The sequence below is a fragment of the Eubalaena glacialis genome, chromosome 13 (assembly GCF_028564815.1).
Source record: "Eubalaena glacialis isolate mEubGla1 chromosome 13, mEubGla1.1.hap2.+ XY, whole genome shotgun sequence".
In the NCBI taxonomy this organism is placed as follows: Eukaryota; Metazoa; Chordata; class Mammalia; order Artiodactyla; family Balaenidae; genus Eubalaena; species Eubalaena glacialis.
This window is the reverse complement of record NC_083728.1, coordinates 70,409,473-70,427,790: the sequence shown is the minus strand read 5'-3', so window position 1 is coordinate 70,427,790 and position 18,318 is coordinate 70,409,473. Positions and strand designations below refer to the sequence as shown.

Genomic DNA, 18,318 nt, shown 5'->3' with positions numbered 1-18,318 from the left:
TTACTATGAGTAACCCAAATTACTTCAGGTAAGACGAATATCCCAGGCCTCACCAGCTTGTTGGTACAAATAAAGCCACTTTAAGATAAACATCCATGTGAGAGAGGCTCATAGTTTTTTCTTCCTCCTGCTGGATCCCTACTGGCCTCCGGAAGCCCTCCAGGGATGTGTCATGTGTTTGAGAAAAAATCCCACTCAGGTTCTTTCACCCAAGTCGTTTTTTGAAATGTATCCTGCAGACCATTTGAGGGCAGCAACTCTCTGCTGTACTGCTGCTGGGGTCTTCTAGGACAAGTCTGATTCCCTGCCATTCTGCTGGGTGCAACGGGCACCTTGGGTTCTTTCACGAATGTGCCACAGTCCCTGCAGTGTACTGCTGTCGTGTTCCTCTGCTGCAATGGGGAGGGTTTCCCTGTGCCCAGCCTTGCATCGAACCTGGCCATCAGGCCCCCAAAGCAGTTCTGCTGGTGCCCAGGGCCTCTCAGCTCAGACAAGTGTCAGTTTCTCTTCTCCCATCAGGGCTCAAGCCATTGGGACATAGAACAGTATTGCTTCTCAGCTCTCAAAGCTCATGAGAACTTTACTAAAAGGATAATTGGACCTCTGGATTTTTCTCCCTTGTGTTCAAGGATGAGAAGATGCTGCATTGCTATTAGAAAGGGCGGAGGGGACACGAGAGGGAAGATGTGCCATGAAACAGCTGCTAAAAAGCAGATTTAGTGATTCATACTCAGTAACATCCATCAATCAATCTCTCCATGTTGTTTTTCTAGTGCTGTTGTATAAGCCACACGTGGTGGAGGGATTGGACTCAGTTCATGCCAAATGGACCACAGCAAAAATAATGACATCATGGACAATAATAAAATAATCAAGCAGCAACAGATGGAAAGGAAGAATTCCAGTTATGCTGGGGAAATACACAAATTGTTTTGGGTCCTAGCTGAGCAAACCAAACTCAATCCCACTAGCCAAAGAGTAAAGAGAGACTATCCTTTAGCCAGAAACACTAGCCAATCAATCCCACCGTCCAGCAAAATAGTCCTTCTGGTTGCATGGGGGGCAGGGCAGCAATTTCAAAGCATCGCACTTGGCATCAAAGAGCCCTGTTTATTCACTGACACCTAATAAATCAGAACCAGGGAATCAGATGAATTTTTCTTTTGCCTTTTAGTTTCCTTTATTAATGGAACCTTTTAGAAATCTGTTTATACTTTTTACTTGTACAAAATCACAATCCTTCACACAAAGGGAGTAGGTGGTACCGAAAGCTGGAGATTGGGCCAGAATGCATCTCCTGTAACCGGCGCTAACAGAGCCTTGTCTTGGATATAAAAGAACTGGAATCTAATTATGGGGTTGGTTTTTCCAATTCTGTATAACTATGTGTTTCTTTGCCTGTGTTTCTTCCCCTCAAATTTAATGCTCCTCCTTGAGCTCCTGTCAAATAGGAATCTGAGTAGAGTAACTAAGACTGAGTTTTAAGACTGTGGTTTTCCTGGAATGGTGTCACTAATACTCCAAGGGCCTCTACATCCCCAGCTGTCTTTGGAGCGTCTTGTTGAGGTGTCATATTTAGTGTCATGTGAACCCTCCACCTGACCACAGGTAACTGGGCAGGGATTGGCACTTGAGCCAAAAGCAGCCTATGGAGGTGGCCTTTTGTGAGAATCCTGCCTCTCTATATAGGATTTTGATTAAATAGCCCAATTAGATTCTCCTTCCGAAAGATTTGAATATGTGACATTCTCAGAGGGGGTGGGGTGTAAGTCCATGTGAGTGGGAACCTTGTCTCTTTACTGATTTATCACCATTCTCTCTCATAGTATATGGTATGGCTACCCAGTGAATACTTGATAAATAAATCAAATGCATGGGCCCTTACACAGAAGTATTTTTTTTTGAAACATGAATCTGCATCCATCTCCCTATATTTTACCTTGTTCTTCTGCCTCCAGTGAGCTAGGTCCCCCCCATCCCTACCATACACACTTCTAATTATTATTTTAAATAGACTTTATTTTTTTTAGAGCAACTTACGTTTACAGCAAAATTGAGCAGAAGATACAGAAATATTCCATATACCCCCTGCCTCCGCCACCCCCCAGCCTCCCCTATTATCAACATTCTGCACTGGAATGGAACATTTATTACAACTGATGAACCTACATTGACACATCATTATCACCCAAAGTCCATAGTCTGCATCAGAGTTCACTCTTGGCACTGTACATTACCTAGGTTTTGACAAATGTATAGTGACATATATTGCCATTATAGTATCATACAGGATAGTTTCACTGCCTTAAAAGTCCTCTGTGCTACACCAATGCATCCTTTCCTCCTTCCTAACTTCTGGAAATCACTTTTACTGTCTCTTACTTTCCTTTTAGTGCCTCCATAGTTTTGCCTTTTTCAGAACATCATGTAGTTAGAATCACACAGAATGTAGCCTTTTCATATTGGCTTCTTTCACTTAGTAATATACATTTAAGATTCCTCCATGTGTTTTCATTGCTTAATAGCTCATTTCTTTTTAGTGTTGAATAATATTCCATTATGTGGATGGACCACAGTCTCTTTATCCATTCACCTACTCATGGACATCTTGGTTGCTTCCAAGTTATGGCAATTATGAATAAAGCTGCTATAAACATCTGTGTGCAGGGTTTTGTATGGACATAATTTTTTAAGTCCTTTGAGTAAACACCAAGCATGCAATTACCGGATTGTATGGTAAGAGTATGTTTAGTTTTGTAAGAAAATTCCAAGCTGTCCCAAAACATGGAAGCAACCTAAATATCCATCGACAGATGAATGGATAAGGAAGATATGATACTTATATACAATGGAATATTACTCAGCCATAAAAAAGAATGAAATAATGCCATTTGCAGCAACATGGATGGACCTAGAGATTATCATACTAAGTAAGTCAGACAGAGAAAGACATATGATATCGCTTATAAGTGGAATCTAAAAAAATGATGCAAATGTACTTATTTACAAAACAGAAGTAGAGTCACAGGTGTAGAAAACAAACTTATGGTTACCAGGGGAGGGGGCAGGGAAGGATAAATTGGGAGATTGGGATTGACATACACACTACTATATATAAAATAGATAACTAATAAGGACCTGTTGCATAGCACAGGGAACTCTACTCAATACTGTCTAATGACCTATATGGGAAAAGAACCTAAAAAAGAGTGGATATATGTATATGTATAACTGATTCACTTTGCTGTAAAGCAGAAACTAACACAAACGTTGTAAATCAACTATACTCCAATAAAAATTTTTAAAAAAGAAAAGAAAATGCCAAGCTGTCTTCCAAAGTGACTGACCAAACCATTTTGCATTCCCACCAGTGATGAAGGAGAGTTTCTGTGGTCCACATCCTTGCCAGCATTTGATGTCGTCATTGTTCTGGATTTTGACCTTTCTAATAGGTGCGAAGTGATATCTCGTTGTTTTAATTTGCAATTCCCTGATGACATATGATGTTGAACATTTCTCATGTGCTTATTTGCCATCTGTATGTTTCCTCTGGTGAGGTGTCTGTTCAGGTCTTTAGCCCATTTAAAAAATTATAATTTTTTTTTATACTATTGGGTTTTAAGGGTTTTTGTATGTTTTGGATAACAGTCCTTTATCAGATGTGTATTTTGCAAATATTTTCTCCCAGCCTGTGGCTTGTCTTCTCATCCTCTTGACTCTTCTTTTTTTTTTATGACTCTTTGCTTTGATGGGCAGTACGGTGTAGTGTTTCAGCATTCAGATTCTGGGGGCATCTGCCCGAGTTTGAGTCCCGATTTTCCACTTGCTCAGGGAATCGATCATTCCTTTCTGACTCTCAGTTTCCTCATCTGTGAAATGGAGATAATAATAGTGCCAACTTGTAGGGCTGTTAGGAGTTAGGACTGTCCTGGCTTGTAGTTAGTAAGCACTGTATAAATGGTAGTCATTATTATTGAAATTTTTCTTCTTTTGCATAATTTGGACCTATCACTAATTTGGTCTCATCATTCACTTATTTGCTCCCTCCTTCACTCACTCCATTCAAGTCACACTGGCCTCTACACCCACCTTGGTGTCTTTTTCTTTCTGTTTCCTCCTTCTGAGGTGATTTCCCCTCAATATACTCAGGGTTTACCCTTTCATCTCATGATTCAGGAGTTTTGTCAGTCATAAGCAGAAGCGGTCTAAACGCAATGGGGTTTCCTATTGTTAATGAAGCTGAGCCCATTGATGCCAGGTGTCCCAGAAGGAGGGGCGTATTGAAGGAGCTGTGAGCTGCCGAGGAGAGTCCTTGAGGCTGGGAGGGAGAGGGGTCTCTGGTTCAGGGTGGGAGTCCTCCTGGGAGGTAGCAAGACCTCCCGGGAAGACTGGTGGTGCTCCTAGGGGGACGGGGTGTCCTTAGCCTGCCAGGGATCCTCAGACCCCAGGTGTGTTCTGTAAACCACAGAACCTTTAGAACTGAAGGCACCATGGAGACTGAAGCAGATGGTACCCTGGTGGTAGACACTCACTAATGCCTACGGCAACATGAAACTAGTTCTTCTTTTTCTTTTTTTTTTTTAAACTTTGGGGTTTTAAAAATTTATTTATTTATTTATTTATTTATGGCTGTGTTGGGTCTTCGTTTCTGTGCGAGGGCTTTCTCTAGTTGCGGCAAGTGGGGGCCACTCTTCATCGCGGTGCGCGGGCCTCTCACTATCGCGGCCTCTCTTGTTGCGGAGCACAGGCTCCAGACGCGCAGGCTCAGTAGTTGTGGCTCACGGGCTTAGTTGCTCCGCGGCATGTGGGATCCTCCCAGACCAGGGCTTGAACCCTTGTCCCCTGCATTAGCAGGCAGATTCTCAACCACTGCGCCACCAGGGAAGCCCGAAACTAGTTCTTCTGTATCAGCCTCCAGTAAGAGGCTAAACTTCCTGCCAGTTCACAGGGATGGGGGTTCAGAGCCTGAGGGATATTAACCATATAATATCAATTTATAATTTTAAAATATAGAAAGTCATGTTTCCTTCACCTCTGAGTTTGGACTTAAGAATTATATACAAAATAAATCTATTCTCAAGTTCATCCTTGCCCACTGTAACTTGAGAGAATCTGGCTACTGGTAAAGTTGCCTTTTAGACACCTTTTAACTCTGCTCTTCCCTGTGTCTTTCCCCCTTTCCTAGCCCCCCTCCTCTAATCCTGCAGGTATTGGAAGTAAGTTCCCTTCTCAGACCACACTTTTTTTTTTTTTCTACATGCAAGCTCTAAAAAAAAAAAAAAAAATTTATATTGAGGCAGGAAAGACAGGGCTGGGCCCAAGGACAGTCTTCTCATGTCTAGACATTAAGCAGAAGGCAAACCACCTCCTTGTTTTGCACTTAATGAGGCCATGATGCATGGAAGAACAGCCTCTAAAACGGAAACTTTGTAGCATCTGAACAAGAAACTGACCATGAAAATGTGGAGCATGCACAATGAAAATGCACAGGTTGCTGATGAACTGTAAGACCTTCCATTTGTGGTGCTTGACTAGTAAAGGAAAATTTAAGGGAAAACAGCTCTATAGTGCATGTACAAGACCATGCGCTTCAGGAGATGAATGCACAAGACCGGGGGCTGATGCAACCTGGTGCAATCCAGGCCACGCCTCAGCCTTCCCCTCAATGAACATTCCACCCCTAATCAAAAAGACCCACCCATTCAGAGGGCTAAAAATAAGATAAAAAGTGGATCTAAAAAGCCCCCCTTTTGTGAGGCCCCCCACACTCTTCTTTGTGAGTGTAACTTTTGTTTCTGCCCTAAATAAACTGCTTCTTTGTTCCCTTTGCTCTTAAGCTTTAGTTTTTGTTGTTTTTTTTTTTTCCCTTTGTGTTTGTCACCCAAATTCTTTTTGGACGAGTTGAACAAGAGCCTGGACTTTTGATAAAGCTTTTCCAGTATCAAGATCAAGATGCAAATTTTAAAAAAATTCAATATTTTCTATGTTTACCTAAAATTATTTTGCAAAAACAAGTTACGTGTGTTTTTTCCTGCTGGGAAAAAGTGAAGAACAATGCTATGCAATTTATTTTGCAATACTACGTCATCCTAGCAATGGTGTAAATTAAAAATTATACCTCAAAGTACAGTGAAGTTAGAAAAATGTTTTGGAAACACTGTAGCTTGGTTTTTGTTTCTGTTTTTTGTTTTGTTGTTGTTCATTCTTTTGGATCATGCTTTTGAATTGCTCATCTGCCTGGGACAAAGCTTAGTTACTGTGGCATCAGGCACATTGGTTCAGAGAGAGGTAGTCATTACCTCTGATAAATGGAGATTTCTGATTCTCCTCTCTATTGCATACATGGTTGGAACACTTTTTCTGGCCTCTTGTGGTTGGGTGAGACCTGCTAAGGCATTCTGACCAATGACCAGTGAGTGGACATAATGTTCGCTGATTCTGGCAAGGAGCCTTTAGGCCATGATTCTCTGGCAACCTTTCCTCCTCACTGGCATGGCAGCTGGCAATTTTTGAGACGGTAGCTGCTCTGTCAGCTTGCCCTTAATTAATTAAGATAAGCAAGGCCTCCCCTAGCAAACTGTGGGATGAACTTTGAGCAAGAAACAAACTTTTGTTGTTTTAAGTGAGTGAGATTTGGGCATATTTGTTATCACAGCCTCAACTAGCTTATCCTGACTGATACCTACATCCAGCTATCTGAAGACACTGTTGTCAAACAGTTAAAACCAAAAAAAAAAAAAAAAATCAAAACATTGGAACTGGCATATCTTTACAGACAAAATATTTTGGCTTGGCAAACATGTCCAGAAGGAAGTAGATGTTGCTATATTTAGAGCATGAAGCAAAGGTACTGTTTCGGAATGGTCAGACAAACATGCTCAAAATCATGTTCAAAATGCTGCACCTATCGCCTGATTGGAAACATTAACAAAGTATACAGGTTGACAGTGTTTCCCTGTGTATGTTGCATGCCCTGTGCCCACCTGCACCAGTTGTTTGGTTGTAATAAACAGAGAGCATTTGATCAAATTCAGAGATGTTGGATTAATTGTTCAAGATCCAACTATGACATGATGGAGGCCACACAAAGGGCCAGATCTTTGGACTTTTTATCGCATGTTGTTATTTTGAGCCTTACAAAGTTTTGTTAAACCATGAAGAGTGTGAAAGATTCTCTCCTGTCATCACAGTTGATAGAATTTTCACAGAGTTTGCATATCAATTCCTTGCTGAATTTTCATTATTTTACCATCATCTGTCTTATTCATTCATTCATTTTGATTATCTATTTTACCCTCCTGGGATATTTTTCTCCCAGTTTTATAATCTACTTTTTAGTGTTTGTATTTCTCTTATTTAGTTTCAGAATTTCTATAAAGGACGGATTTAGGAGTTGAGTTGGAAAGGAGGTTTGGACTAGAGATACATTTCTGTAGTACTTAAGAATGAGAAAATTTCAGTTGTGTATATCGAGGGATGCTGATGCACGTTATGGGGGAACAAAGCCTTCTCCCAAACCATCCCCTGTCACCATGACCACTATCATCCTGGAGAATATTTATTCTAAAGCAGTGGTTCCCCACCTTTCTTCTGTCTGTTCTGTTGAACAAGACTCTCACAAGCTTGTTTTCCATATTGTTGCAATCAGTGGAGAGAATAATGGATTCGGTATCTGATCAGTTAACTGTGAGACTTTGAACAAGTTGCTTAGCTCCTTAGATGGGGAATGATGACATGACTTTATTGAATTATTATAAAACTTACACAAGATCATGTCTGGGAATGGTTCTTATGGTGAAAGCCCAAGAAACACTTAATTCCATTCTTTCCCTACAGTTAATGAGAGAAGCAGCATAGCCCAGTGGTTAAGTGTGCAAGCTCGGAAGTGACACAGCTGGGTTCCAATCCTAAATTCTGCCTTTTGCCAGCTCTGCATAAACTGGTGGCAAATTACTTCACTTCTGCAAGCCTCCTGTGCCATGCCTACAAAAACAGGGTAAGATGGGACCTGATATATTGTGGGATTAAATGAGATAATGAATAGACAATGTTCAGGGTGTTGTAAACACTCAAGAAATGGTAGTTTTCATTAGCTTCATTATTAGAAACAAGTTTCTCATATCCAGTCTCTGTCTCCCAATACAAGCCCACAAACCCTGACCTGGAACCCTTGAGGCCATATGTGTTTTGGAATTCAGAATGCTCTGGAAACTAGAAAGATAATGTGGTGCATATACCGTGCATTCCACAATGTCCCACCCCCAGTGGGGCCTGTGGTAGCACTTCATGATCAGCTCATGACTAAAGTGAAATACACGAATGTTCATGCTAAATGGGATGTGGGATAAAGGGTATAAATAGCCTCATGTCCGCTCAAGTCCAGTTTTGCTGCCAAATGAATTTGTGCCAAGGTTAATGAAAATATATTTGGCTTCCTGAGCATTTTTGGGATTTAGGGACCTGTGCAACCATTGTAATTTCTCCCGTTCTGTGTTTATAAGATATTTCTATTACCCGTTTCTACTTTAAGCTGTGCTTCTCCTACATTTTTGTGTTTTTATTTAATCTTTCAAGACTTCCTTTGAATACTTAGCTCTCCTCCCTTGAAGTCCTGTGTTTTACTTCTCCCCCTCATCTCTGTCTCTATTCTTTACCCCTTCTTGGATTTCTCTTCTCTTTCTGGGGCTCACTGGCATAGAGCCCATTTTCATTTTCTTTTTTTCCCCTCTGTTCTCTCTAGGTTCTCATCCCCACTTCCTCTCCTCCTCTGTGGATTTCAGACAGAGTCTTGCCTCCTCCTTGAGGACTTCCTGCCTCTTCTTGTGTAAGGGTCATCTTCTACCTGCCATTTCCTTTCTGCCCCTTCTTTTTATTGCTAGTAGCCCTTGGCTCCCTCCCCAACTACCATATCATCATCCTTCTCCTTTAATTCCTTCATCTCCTCCAGATATCCCTCTTTGTCCACTCTTTATTTTACAATGCCAGTAATATCATTATGATAATTTATTGAGCTCTTACTGTGTACTAAGCACTTTATATGGATCATTTAATTTCATCCTTACAACACACTCTGAGGTAGGGACTCTCTTAAATCTTCATATTTCAGATGAGAAAATTCAGGCTGAGAGATAAAGCAACTTGCTCAACTAGTCAAGGGCCAGAAATGGAATTCAAACACTGTTCCATTAACTCTTTGCATTTAATCCTTGTTACATTAAACTAATTCCAAAGCTCATGATTTCAATCACTGTGCCTGTATTTCCTTCACTGCAGAGGATATTACCAATTAAGATATTAAGAACCTTGTAGATTCATAATTTGCCTCACCTCTGCCTGCCTCCTTTTCAGTAAGTCAGTTACATAGGCTTGTCCAGATTTGTCCCTTTCAGTGGTTGGATTCTTGGTCCTTATCTTTTGCTGGTGATACACTGAGGTTATTTCATAATCCCCACACACTTAGGGTGGACTATAGGAACAGTCCCAATTTCAAATATTCTCTTTCTCACAAACCACTGAGATGGCCTGGAAATAGATGCTGGGCAGCAGAAAGAGCATCTCTTTCCTTTGTTGCCATATGACTGCATCAGAACACATCATTCAAAGTCACATCTTGGCAAAATGGCTTCATATCATGGACTTGCCAGGTATCTGTGAATAACTGAGCCCATGATTATTATATTAGTCAGGCTGGGCTCTGCCATGCTGCAGTAGAATAAACCCCACATTTCTGGTTTAATACAACAAGGATGTGTTCCTCTTTCCCATCACAGTTGGATGTGGTTCTGGTGGCTCTCCTTGGCTTTTTTCCTTGAACAGTGACTCAGGGGTCTGGAATGCTTCCATCTTGCAACGCCACCATTGCAAGTTCTTTACTTCCAGCCACCTGGATGGGAGAGGGGGTGTGGCATATTCATAGACTATTAGACAGGAGAATACTCATTGTCATTTCCATTTTTCAGATAAGGAGACGTTTATGGAGGTGACTTGCCCAAGGTTTTCCAAGCTGGTAAGTGACAGATTCCAGATTAACATCACAGCTCTGACTCTTCTCTCCACTATATTTTTTGTAATTAGAGATATTTTATCTATGTTGATGCTGCCTGCTGATGGTCTTGATTTTTTTAAATTAATTTTTATTGGAGTATAGTTGATTTACAATGTTGTGTTAGTTTCTGCTACACAGCAAAGTGAGATGCTTCCTGTCTTGATTCATTTATTCATAGTAAGTTATTAGAATTTCTCTTCATTTCTCCTGATAATTCCAGCAAAAGTTCCAGGGAGGATTCTCATTGCTTGAACCTGGGCCACATGTTCATCCTCAAACCAATTGCCATCTGCCCAGACGTTGCAATATTCTGACTGGTCAGGTCTGCGTCATGTGTCTAACTCTAGCATAGAGGAAATGGAGTAGAGGGTGTGAGTAGAGCATTCACGCCCTACCCTATATGATGGGAACAGTGGGAAACTATCCCCCTAAATAAATCCAGAGTGCTGTTACTAAAAAAAAAGGTGGTAGGTGTCAGGCAGGCAAACCAAGATAAGATCCACCAAGTTGAACAACTGAATGAAGGAGGAAATGTAAGATAGAATTAGTGACTAGGAAAATAAATTAATGGAAGCATGACCTGACCAATCAGAACACTGCATTGTCTGGGCCATACTAATCGGCTTGAGGACACGTGGCCCAGGCCTAACCAATGAGAGCCCTCCGTGGAGTAAATGAATGAACAAATGATGCTTCTTTGATGGAGGACGAGAAAATCCTTCCAAATGGTGAAAAGTGAATTAAGGACAAGTTGACGGTACAGTGAAGATAAATTTTGTCCATTGCATAGTTTTTTGGTAGGGCTTATCTTGTTTCGGGTGAATTTTCAAGAACCTAGAAACTTTCAGGTGCAGAAATGATCATGGTCTCCCTGTCCCGCTTTGACTTCTCTCAATCACATTGAAGTGGGAACAGCTTTAGCTGTTAACCTGTTTACCCGCACAAAAGGAACTCTGTGAAGAGAAGGTGGTCCCTTCCTCCCCACCCACCAGGCTTACCCCTCTCCTTCAGTTTCTGTGGGCCTCCCCCTCCTCCTTAGAGAATTTTTTTCTCATCAGTGAGGCTGAAAAACAGCCCGGAGGCCCATCGGTGTTCACTTCCGTGGGCAAAGTGACTTCTGCGGCATCAGGTCTGGAGTTCGTTTCTCTCCCCCTGAGTCAACGAGATTTTGTCTATAGGCCTTTCTGCTATGTTCCTCCAGAGAGAGGTAAACTGCCTTTAAGTAATTGCTGAAGAAGGCATAAACTAGGGAAATTTGATTTGAGCATGCAATTTGAATTGGGAAATGCTCGTGTAAATAACCGGGGCAGCTGAATGTGGCAGGTTTGTGCTCTATAGATTTTTTTTTTTTAAATCTCAGGGTCTTTAGAATAGAAGTTCTGCTGCAGCAGCTTAAACCATCACAGGCCTTTGCACTCTGGTTTTGTGCTAACTAGTTTGGCATCATTAACTGCCTGTCTGGAGTTTTGTAAGTTGAAGTTGCCTAATTAACTTGTACAGTTGGAAAGGAAAAAAATGATTGAACCCCCAAACAATACTATAATTTAGAGAAGTGAAAAAATCTTAACCAAAAACCCCACAGTTTTTTTTTTTGAATGTTTGTAGTAGCTTTATTCTTTTTTTTTTTTAACATCTTTATTGGAGTATAATTGCTTTACAATGGTGTGTTAGTTTCTTCTTTATAACAAAGCGAATCAGCTATACATATACATATATCCCCATATCTCCTCCCTCTTGCTTCTCCCTCCCACCCTCCGTATACCACCCCTCTAGGTGGTCACAAAGCACCGAGCTGATCTCCCTGTGCTATGCAGCTGCTTCCCACTAGCTAGCTATCTTACATTTGGTAGTGTATCTATGTCCATGCCACTCCGTCCCAGCTTACCCTTCCCCCTCCCCGTGTCCTCAAGTCCATTCACAGTTTTTAAGTAGGAAGGAGTATGGAATTATCTAGTGCAACTTCACCAATGAGGAAATTAGGATGCAGAGAGAGTAAGTCTCTTGCTGGAGGTCATTGAGACTTTGGAAATGTGATAGCTTTTCCTGCAGCAACAAACAACCCCCAATCCCAGAGGTGTAAGTTTCTAGCTTATATTCCCTCAGAGCTGCAGGCGGCCCATGGCTCTCCTGGGCTGGGCTGGGCTGGCCCTGTTCCACATGTCTTCTCGAGGAACAACCAACGTCAGGGGCGTGCCGCTCTCGTGCCGCTCTCGTCAGGGGCAGAACCGAACCACAGGAGTGTCCTTGTAGCTCCGGCCTGGATATGGTGTGTGTCACATCTGCTTACCTTCCACTGGGCAAAACAGGTCTATCTGTGAACAAGATAGAAAAAAGCCCCTTCCATCAGAGTACCCACTGACTAGTGGGAAAATGATGTCCAGTGAACCAACAAATGCGCAAGATGGTTATCACAGAGCGAATGCTGTGCAAGAAACAAATAAGGTGATGAGCTAGAATAACTGGAAGAAGTCACTTAGACAGCAAGGTCCGGAAAAACCTCTTTGAGGAAATACTATTTCAACTGAAAGTTGGGAAGGGACTAAGCTTGTGCATAGACGGAAAGAGCAGAGCAAGGGGAACAGCAGGGCAAAGACTCAGAGGCAAGAAAGGGCTTGATGGGCCTAGAGCTTAGTCAGCAACCCGGAGTGCAGTCTGGATTGAGGTTACAGGGGTGGGTGGGGACAGAGCCTGTGGAAACCTGTAGGTCATCTCAGAAATTCTGGATTCCAATCTAAGAGCAGTGGGCAGACTGTGAAGTGTTGTAAGCAGAGCCATGGCATAACATGATTCACCATTTTAAAAGATCACCCTGGATGTTGTGTGGACTGCAATGGGAAGCAGGTAGAGACACAGAAAAAAAAAATCCCACTTTTTTAAGAGAGACCTTTGCTGAGCCTTGGACTGGCGGTAATGGCCGTGTGTCGGCAGAGGAGTGGATGGAATCAAGAGCGCTTTTGGCAAGAGAACCAACAGAACTTGTTGATATCATGGATGTAAGGTCTCGTAGAAAGAGAGACTCACGGATGACTCCATGGTTGTTGACATGAACAACTGGAAAGATGCAGAGGCCTTTTATGGAAAGGTGGATGATGAGGGAGGGGCATGGGGTTGGATAAAACTGGAGCTCTGTTAGAATTAGTTTGAGACGCCCATTAGTGGGCTAAGCCATCTATCTTCCACTAGACTGTGCTGTATCCTCAGTGTTGAGCCCAGTGCTTGGCGTGTATCGGGTGTTCAGAAAGCATTTGTTGAATGAGGGAATCTAAATGATATGCTTAAAAGCTACAGATGACTAATGGCTTCTAGAACAACAGATGATCCAAAGTCCATAGCAATAGCTAATTAAACCATTGCAATCCGGTGTCCAAAATATTGTGTGCTGGAGACCCCCCTTCCTCTCCCCATTAATTGAACAGGCCCTGCCTCTTTTGCTCTTGTAGGCCATTGTTCTTCAGATGTAATTAGCCTTTGTGTTTTGACAGTAAACGAGAAGCTGGTACTTTGATAAATGGCTTGTTTCTGGGAAAGGAGTATTTGTGAATACAAAACCCTGTCTTCTCCCCTTTTTTCACACCTTTTCCTCCTGTGTTCGGAGGCCCTTGGGCTATACTAGTACCTTCAGGAAGGCCAGGTTTCTTAGGAAGGGATAGCAACACAGAAATAATAGTTATCATTTATTGAGCACCTGTTACATGGCAGGTAGAAACATTATATGTGACAGAACAATCTTGAAAAGTAATTTTTAAAAAATCTTTGTGTTCCAGCTGAATAAACCAAACAAAGCTCAGAGAGAGTTAAAATCTCATAGTAACCAGGAGGCTGAGTTGAGATTCAAATGTGTCCAGGTTTGTCTGACCCCAAAACTTGTGTCATTTCTGTGATTCTGTGTCTACCTTAATGGTAAGTATCAGCACCTTATTTGAGGGCCTCTATGTTCCTCATTAAGAAATAGTTTATTGAGATATAAGTCCCAGGCTGTATAATCAACCCATTTAAAGTGTACAAGTCTATGTGCCTCATTTGTTAATGGAACAAATAGTTTCAGTTCTCATTCTTAGCCAGGAACGGCATCCTGCTGATTACTCAAGTCTGTTGTCTCCTGTGATTTGGTCTGGTCTTCTCATCAGCCCTCTGACGGGCGGTATGGGGGGATTATCACCTGCATCTTACTGGTAGAGAAACTGACAATGTCACAAGGCTTGTGGTCAGCATATCTCAATATGGAACCTAGGATAGTCTGACTATCAAGTCTGCTCTCTTAGCTTTTACATGATCTGCTCTTTGAGAGCTGTATAGCCCTTCTCAACTGACAAAGATTATTTTTTCATGTCCATGATGTTATTTGATCCCCACCCCAAGACTGATTTGTTAACTGAGATTTTCAGAGCTGAGAGCAATATGAAAGATCTTCTAAACCAATTCAGCTGGTTTCCCTTGTCCTGACCCAGAGAGGGACACTGAATTTCTCAAAACTGTCTGTAGGGACCTCACACACAATAGGATGGCCACTTTCAAAAGAAGAGAAAATAACAAGTATGGTCAAGGACACAGAGAAATTGGAAACTTTGTGCACTGTTGGTGGGAATGTAAAATAGTGCATCCACTATAGAAAACAGGATGGAGTTGCCTCAAAAAATTTTAAAAAAGGATTACCACATGATCCAGCAATCCCACTTCTGGATACATACTACCCAAAATTCAAAGCAGGATCTTGACTTTTTTAGCTTCCATGTATAAGCAAGATCATACTGTATTTGCTTCTCGGTGTCTGGGTTATTTCACGTAACATAATGTCCTCCAAGTTCATCCGTATTGTTACAAATGGCAAGATTTCCTTCTTTTTTATTCCATTGTATATATTTAGCACATTTTCTTGGAATCTAAAAAAGTCAAACTCATAGAACCAGAGAGGAGATGGTGGTTTCCAGGGACTGGATGTGGGGGAAATGAGGAAATGTTGGTCAAAGGGTACAAACTTCCAGCTGGAAGATGAATAATGTACAGCATGGTGACTATAGTTAATCATACTGTATTGTGTACTTTAAATTTGCTAAGAGAGTAGATATTAAGTGTTCACAAAAAAATGGCAACTATGTGAGGTGAAGGATGTGTTCATTAACTTGATTGTGGTTATCATTTCACAATGTATATGTATATTAAATCATCATGTACACCCTAAATATACACAATTTTATTTGTTAATTACACCTCAATAAAGCTGGAAAAAATAAAACGAATAACATAGCATGAAAAACAAACTTAACATAAATAAAACACCAAAATGAAAAAAAGCACAGGATCTTGAAGAGATATTTGCATACCCATATTCATTGCAGCAAGAGTGGCAATAGCAAAGAAGTGGAACCAACTCAGATGTTCCATCAATAAATGAATAGATAAAGAAAACGTGGTACATACATGCAAAAGAATATTCAGCCTTAAAAAAAGAAGGAAATTCTGATACTTGCTATAACATGGACTAAGCTGGAGGACATTATGCTCAGTGAAATAAGCCAACCACAAAAGGACAAAGACGATATGATTCCACTCACATGAAGTATCTAAAGTAGTCAGACTCATAGGAACAGGAAATGGAGAGGGAGGTGCCAAGAGCAGGGGAAGGAGGAATTAGAGTTTAGTGGGTACAGAGTTTCAGTTTGTAAGTTGTAAAAGTTCTAGGGGCTTCCCTGGTGGTCCAGGGGTTAAGAATCCACCTTCCAATGCAGGGGACGTGGGTTTGATCCCTGGTTGGGGAACTAAGATCCCATGTGCTGCGGGGCAACTAAGCCGGCATGGTGCAACTACTGAGCCCGCGCACCACAACTAGAGAGCCTGTGCGCCGCAGTGAAGAGCCCGCACGCTGCAACAAAAGATCCTGCGTGCCACAATGAGGATCCCGCGTGCCACAACTAAGACCCGATGCAGCCAAGTAAATAAATTAATTTAATTTAATTTAATTTAAAGAGATGTAAAAGTTCTAGCAATCTATTGCACAACAATATGACTATACTTAACACTATTCAACTGGACACTTAAAAATGGTTAAAATGGTAAATTTAATGTTATTTTTTGGCCAGAATAATTAAAAAAAAAAAAACTGTCTGTGGTGGACTTAGGACTTGAGCCCACGTCTATGGAATCTCAATGGAGTTCACCCTGAGGGAGAATGTTGTCTGCATTTCTTTTTTTGGCCAGGGTTGTGACTTTGTCTCAGGTTGGGCATGTTGTTTTTTTTTTTGCCCTAGCGCCCTTGAGAAGTAAAAGGGTGCTTTTGCCAGCCCTCAGGGAGAACCAGATGAGCGGGGTGGACCTGCCAGAGAGTACCTATTGCACAATGCTTTCACCTCCCCTGGGATGGAGGCTGCAAATGGCCCTGCGAGATAACCAAGGGTGGCACTATTAGTCCCACATAGAGAATCCAAACTCAGCAAGATTAATTGAGAATTCAAGATCACTTGGATATCAGTGGGGGAGAGGAGGCTAGATCCCAGGAATTAGAGTGCTGGGTTCGGTGTTAGTGAAGTGAGCAGTGTAGCTTATTTGTAAGATTAGAACTTAAGAGGTAGAAAACTTGGACGCTTTCCTTATTTTTACTATTTTATCTAAAGAAATTTCTAGAACACCAAAGTGCGCAGTTTTGTTGAGTTGTCCAGCCCTGACCCCTGATCCCAGTGTGGATTAGTGACCTCATGCTTGGGCTCCCTTGCCGGCTGCTGGGCCACCGGACGGGTAGGAAGGTACCTCCTCCAGGCTGGAGGGGGGCCCTCTGAGCCCTCTCCTTCCAGCAGTAGATTTTCCTTTTTCATGCTTGAACTCGAGGCCCCCAAGTGCTTCTGCCTTAGTTAAAAATTAAATTCACAAATCATTTCTTAAACTGTCTCATAGGCAGCCAAATAATCACAATCATTAGCAGGTGGTCTGAGTCACTTCTGCTTTAATGCTTTTGGAGACATGGGCTTAGTCCCAGCCGGTTACACTATCTTCTACCACCTCTCTTGCCACCGACCATGCTCAGAGAACTCTGCTCAGACGTTGTAATAGAGAGGTCCGTGTTCCCAGTTCAGAGTGCACTGATATGTCCTGGTCTGTCCCCACTCCTGTCCCGACTCCTGTCTCCTGGAGCTTGTTGGTGCCCTGGGGGCGTTGCTGGGGAACACCCTCACTTGGGGACCAGCCAACTGGTGGAGAAGGTCTTGAAGCGCCGGCAGAGTGAAGGCCCACCGCAAGCTTGAGTAGGCTTCCCTGTGAGCCATCCCGGGCCCCGGCCTCTGCTCCTGGGGAACTCAAAGGGGGCCCCTCACAGCTGTCCTTTCCCTAGCCCAGGGCTTCCCAACCTTGGCATTATTGACATTTTGGACGGGATATTTCTTTATTGTGGGGTGCTGTCCTGTGCATTGTAGGATGTTTGGCAGCATCCCTGGCCTCTGCCTACGAGGTGCCAGTTGCAGCCCCTGGTTGTGACAACCAAAAGTGTCTCGAGACTTGGTCAAATGTCCCCTGGGGGCACAGGCCCCCTGCTGAGAACAACTGCCCGAGTCTGTTGGCCTCTCTAAGGCCAGTCGTGTGGATTCAGATTCCTTTTCTCCTTTCATTATTGTTCTCTCTCCACATCTCCAAACCCTGACGTTTAAAGTCATTCAATGCAAAAAAGCTTAGTCTACTGCTTTCCTCCTCCAACAGGGATTTAGATCTAAAAGGAAGGATTCAGACCTTGGAAACCCGAGAAGAGCCGTTTATTCTGCAGTGGAGGGTGGGGCTGGCTGGGTGTGAAAAGTCCAGTCGCTTTCTTTCCTTCTGGAGAAGCTACCACTACATAGCAGCGAGGGTGGCCAGCCAGGATCTTGGACAAGGGCTGTGTGTCTGGAGCCCATGCTTTTAACCACCCTGCTCCCTGCCTCCTCCGAGGACTCACCTCAGTGGTGGTTTGGGGAAGGACGCAGGGGGCACTGGGCATAGTTCACTAACCAGCTGTGTTTCCCTGGGCCAGTCACTCCTCCTCTCTGGGCCTGGTAAAGTGAAAGGGGTGAGTTAGCTAATCTCTACCATTATTTTCAGCTCTGATGATTAGTTTGCCCTGTCTTCCGGGCCCCACAGAAGAGAGTCCTTGCTGGGTGAAGGCAGAAATCCATCCAACGAACAGGTCATGAGCTCCTCTTGGGGTCCAGGCGCTGTACTGGGTTACTAAAGATGAAGAAGAGAGAGCTCTGTGACTGAGGATCTCCTAGTCTCAAGGTGGAAACAGGCAGGCTAATAGGAACAGCAGTGGGTTATTG

At 42.6% G+C, this 18,318-nt stretch overlaps 1 long non-coding RNA gene across 2 annotated transcripts in view; it reads left to right on the top strand.

The window, feature by feature from the left end:
* LOC133103073 (uncharacterized) overlaps positions 1–18,318 on the top strand; it is a 155,454-nt gene that overhangs the window by 33,656 nt on the left and 103,480 nt on the right. For both annotated transcript variants that reach the window (XR_009703177.1, XR_009703178.1), the window contains exons 2-3: positions 7,837–7,996; positions 9,960–10,006. This is a non-coding gene — a long non-coding RNA (uncharacterized LOC133103073). The remainder of the gene's footprint in view (positions 1–7,836; positions 7,997–9,959; positions 10,007–18,318) is intronic.